Source organism: Phacochoerus africanus, chromosome 14 (genome assembly GCF_016906955.1).
Source record: "Phacochoerus africanus isolate WHEZ1 chromosome 14, ROS_Pafr_v1, whole genome shotgun sequence".
In the NCBI taxonomy this organism is placed as follows: Eukaryota; Metazoa; Chordata; class Mammalia; order Artiodactyla; family Suidae; genus Phacochoerus; species Phacochoerus africanus.
Window position 1 is genome coordinate 52,010,620 of NC_062557.1, and position 5,545 is coordinate 52,016,164.

Consider the following 5,545-nt stretch of genomic DNA (forward strand, 5'->3'; position numbering starts at 1 on the left):
TCCTGGCGCAGTGGTTAACGAATCCGACTAGGAACCATGAGGTTGCGGGTTCAATCTCTGCCCTTGCTCAGTGGGTTAACGATCCGGTGTTGCCGTGAGCTGTGGTGTAGGTTGCAGACGCGGCTCGGATCCCGCGTTGCTGTGGCTCTTGCGTAGGCTGGTGGCTACAGCTCCGATTGGACCCCTAGCCTGGGAACCTCCATATGCCGCGAGAGCGACCCAAGAAAATGGCAAAAAGACAAAGAAAAAAAAATACATAAAAAAAAACATATGAGGGAGTTCCTATGTGGCACAGTGGGTTAAGTATCAGGTGTTGCCACTGCAGTGGCCCCAGCCCACTGCTGTGGTGCAGGTTCCATCCCTGGCTTGGGAACTTCTGTATGCCAAGGGTGCAGCCAAATTAAAAAAAAAAAAAAGCATTTGATAAGGTACCTACTTATGATAAGAACTTTTAAAAATTTTTATGGCCATGCCTGCAGCATATGGAAGTTCCCCGGCCAGGGACTGAATCCAAGCTGCAGCTACAACCTACACCACAGATGCAGCAGTGCCAGCACCTTAACTCACCCCTCCAGGGACCGAACTGGCATCTGCACAGAGACAAGCCAGATCATTAACCCGCTGCGCCACAATGGGAACTCCTATGACACGAATTTTTAGCAAAAAAGATTAAGGAGGAAATTCTTACACTTGATGAAGAAATTTTTTTATTCATTTGCTTATTTATTTTTGGCGGCATCCATGGCATGCAGAAGGTCCCAGGCCAGGGATCAAACCTGAGCCACAGAAGCGACAATGCTGGATCCTTAACCTGCTGAGCCACCAGGGAACTCCTCGTCTCTTTTGTGATTGGGAAAAGAACAAAGATGTCCACCTTTATCCCTTTTGTTTGACATAGTTCTGGAAGTCTTGGTCAATACTACAAGGAAGTGAAAGAAATACCTAGTGTGAAGAGTGCAAAGGACAAAATAAAACTGACTTGCAGATGACAGAATCACCTACTTAGAAAATCAAGCAGAATCAGCAGAGAGACTATTAGAACTATCCAGGAGTTCCCATCGTGGCGCAGTGGTTAACGAATCCGACTAGGAACCATGAGGTTGCGGGTTCGGTCCCTGCCCCTGCTCAGTGGCTTAACGATCCGGCGTTGCTGTGAGCTATGGTGTAGGTTGCAGACACGGCTCGGATCCCGCGTTGCTGTGGCTCTGGCGTAGGCTGGTGGCTACAGCTCCAATTCAACCCCTAGCCTGGGAACCTCCATATGCCTCGAAAGCGGCCCAAGAAATAACAAATAGACAAAAAAAAAAAGAACTATCCAGGGTGTTCAGTAAGGTTGCTGAATACAAGATCAACCTACAAAAAGAGTCACTAGTACTTCACTACACCAGCAATAACTAACTAGAAAATGTAATTTAAAAAATAACACTTGATTTCCATCACCGACAAAAATTATAAAGCATCTAGAATTAACCAAGTATTCATAAGACCTCCATGCAAGAAAAATTTTAATTCTAACAAAGAACAAAGAAGATGACTTAAAAAAGAATCGGCAAAAAGTCCATGCTTTTAAAATGGGATGACTTACCATTATAAAGATATAAGTTGTCCCCAGAATAACTTATAATATGATATCTTACCAATAAAAATCCAATTGTTTTTTTTAAAAGGTCGTGATAAATGTACCCCCCAAATTGTTTGGAGCAATTAAAAAAAAAAACACACACAAATGGTCAGGTCAGCACAGGAAGAGAAACAAGAGGGGTCTTGCCCTTCCAGAAATTTAAACTTGCTACAAAGTGTCCAGCAACAATAACAGTACAGGAGTTCCTGCCTGGCGCAGCAGGAACAAATCCGACTAGGAACCATGAGGTTGCGGGTTCGATCCCTGGCCTTGCTCACCAGATTAAGGAACCAGCTTTGCCGTGAGCTGTGATGTAGGTCACAGACGTGGCTTGGATCATAGGTCGGCAGCTGTAGCTCCAATTGGACCCCTAGCCTGGGAACCTCCATATGCCATGGGTGCAGCCCTAGAAAAGACAAAAAAAAAGAAAAAAGAAAAAATATGGCTCAATATGAGAAAAATAAATTGGATCCCTAACACCCAAAATAAGGATGAATTCCACGTGGATTAGAAAGACTAAATGTGGGGGCGCCCGTCCTGGCTCAGAGGTTAATGAACCTGACTGGTATCAGTGAGGACTCGGGTTCCATCCCTGGCCCCGCCCTGCTTGGTGCCGGTTGCCAAGAGCTATGGTGTAGGTTGCAGGCGCGGCTCGGATTCCAAGTTGCTGTGACTCTGGTGTAGGCCGGTGGCTACAGCTCCGATTGGACCCCGATTGGACCCCGATTGGACCCCTGGCCTGGGAACCTCCATGTGTGGCGGGCGCAGTCCTAAAAAAAAAAAGAGAGAGAGAAAGACCCCTTCCCCAAAAAAGACTAACTGTCAAGAGCCAAACTATAAAGTCATTGGAAGAAAAGATAAATTTGTGCGGCAGAAATGAAAAAGGACATATGCAAGATTTCAAAAGTGCAAATCATAAGGGGATGACTGGTCATTGTGAGTACATCACATTTCAGGATTTCTATGAAAAGAAGTTCACTGAGGAAAGATTAATAGGCGGACGACAGAACTAGAGAAAATATTGGCAGTGTGCAAATCTGACAAAGAAGTGATATTATTGGTTTAAATGTCTTGCCAATCAACAAGAAAACTATTCCAGGGGAAAATGGGTAGAGAATATAAAGGAATTGGCAAAAGAAAGAAAGAAAGAAAGAAAGAAAGCAAGCAAGCAAGCCAAAGCACTACCGAGTATTTAAAGGGATGCTCCAAGCCATAAGTAATCACAGAAAACAGCAATATTAGGTATCACATTTTACCTCTTGAGCTGACACACGTTAGAAATCCAAACAAATTCTCATTGGATTAAAATCTCATATAGTCCATTCTGGATTTTAAAAGAGTGACTGTCTGTTGGTGAGGGAACTGGGAATTTCAGACCCTGCTGGTGCGGATGGAATATGGACGAGCCCGCTTTGGAAAACAGTTTGGCCGATTCATAAAAAGTTACAGGTACACCCATCTGTACCATTCTGGATAATACGATCCAGCCATTCTACTGTTAGACATTTTCCAAGAGGAATGAAAGCTTATGTCCATATAAAGATCTATACATGAATGTTCCTAGCAGCTTTATTTGCAATGCCCCCACACTGAAAATAACTCAAATATCCATCAACAGGTGCATGGGCATTCAAACTGATTAAGGTTGATAATTAAATCAATAATACCTAGCAATCAAAAGGGGAAAAGTTGTAACACATGTAACAAACAACATAGATGAATCTCAAAATAATCAAGTAAAAGAAGCCCAGACAGGGAGTTCCCTAGTGGCTCAGTGGGTTAAGGATCCGGCATGGTCACTCCTGCGGCTCGAATTCGATCCCTGGACTGGGAATGTCCTGATGCCACAGGCATAGCCAAAAAGAGAAAAGAAGCCCAGACAAAAGGAGTTACTTCTGTGGGATTCTGTTTACATAAAATTCTAAAAAATGCAAACTGGTCCATCATGACCAAAAGCCTAGGGGATGAAAGGACTACTTACAAAGAGGTACCAGGAAACACTGGAGGTGATAGGTGTGTTCATTATCTTGACACTGAGGACAGTTTCATGGGTGTAGACATATGTCAAAACTTCTCACATTACGGATGTTAACCAGCCTCACTACGGCAATCATTTCGCAATACCCACAGACATCAAATCCTTACGTCGTACAACTGAAATTAATGTAAGGGTACATGTCAACCCTACATCAACAACAATCTTCTGACTTATCAAAGTGTACATTTTGCACCTTTTATTTATCTACTTTTGGCCACACCCACAGCATGCAGAAATTCCTGGGCCAGGGATCGAACTCCCGCCACTGCTACGGCAGTGATGACACCTGATCCCTGACCCAACATGCCACCAGGGAACTCCTGTATATTGTAAATATGTACAATTATAGCTCAATAAAGCTGTTTAAAAAAACTCAATTAACCACCCTATTCGAAGCCTTCATTATTTGCCTTCATTAAAACTCGAGGAAGTAGATACTATTATTATCTCCCTTCTCATTTTACAGATGAGGTAAATAAAGCACAAAGGGCTTAGGTAACTTTTCCAAGGGCACAGGGTCAGTAAGGAGCAGACCTGGGGCTCAAACTCAGGCAGGTTGGGCCCTGAGTCCATACTCGATCTTAACTGTGCTGCTTCAGGTAGATGCTGCCTCAGAGGGTGTGTGTGGTGGTAGCAGAACCCTCCAGAGCTGCTGATGGACGTGGAGCTGAAAGAGTCGAGAGCTAGCTGGTAGTACTTAGTCAAATTAGATATAAGTATACCCTATGACTCAGCAATTCCACGTGGTGGAGACAGATATAAATAAAGACATAGGCAGAGGCCGAGAGAGAGCTCCCGAAACGAACCTTTGTGTAAAAATGTCCATTGCCACGCGGTTGAGAACTAGAATTGACCTGGATGCTCATCAATGAGAGGACTGATAATTATGGCACATTATGCAACAATAAATTATGCAACCGTAAATTGGATCATCACAGAACATGAATGGGGTTTTTTTGTTTTTTGTTTCGTTTCGCTTTGCTTTTGAGGGCCGCACCCTCAGCATATACATGGAGGTTCTCAGACTAGGTGCCACAGACCCAAGCAGTGTCTGCAACCTACACCACAGCTCACGGCAATGCTGGATCTCTAACCCCCTGAGCGAGGCCAGGGATCGAACCCACAACCTCATGGTTCCTAGTCAGATTCGTTTCTGCTGGGCCACGATAGGAACTCCTGAATGGGTTTTTATTTAAAAAAAAACAAAAAAAAAAAAACCTCCCTGAATGGGTTTTTAAAATGTAGTGCTTCCTGGAGTTCCCATCGTGGTGCAGTGGTTAACGAATCCAACTAGGAACCATGAGGTTGTGGGTTCGATCCCTGGCCTTGCTCAGTGGGTTAAAGATCCAGCGTTGCCGTGAGCTGTGGTGTAGGTTGCAGATGCAGCTCGGATCCCGAGTTGCTGTGGCTGTGGCGTAGGCCAGTGGCTACAGCTCCGATTAGACCCCTAGCCTGGGAACCTGCATATGCCGTGGGAAGTGGCCCTAGAAAAGGCACAAAAAAAAAAATTGCAGTACTTCCTGAAGATCAGAGTGAAATATATAGCCAGAAGCTGTTTACATAAATGAAAAACACGTGCACACAAAACGATTCATATTTTGCAAGAGCACAAACAAAAGTGAGCATTAAATGCATTGGAAGGGTTGCCTTTGAGGGAGGACGAATAAGAAATGGGTATTGGAAGTTCCCTGGTGGCTCAGGTTAAGGATCCAGCATTGTCACTGCTGCGGCGCGGGTTCCATCCCTAGCCAGAGGATGTCAAACATGTCGTGGGTGCAGCCAAAAAAAGAGAAATGGGTATGGAAATAAAGGAGAATAATTGGTAAAATAAAAACAAGATTAAGACATAGCCTAGTGAGGCTAATAAGCGAAAAACTCTGTCATGA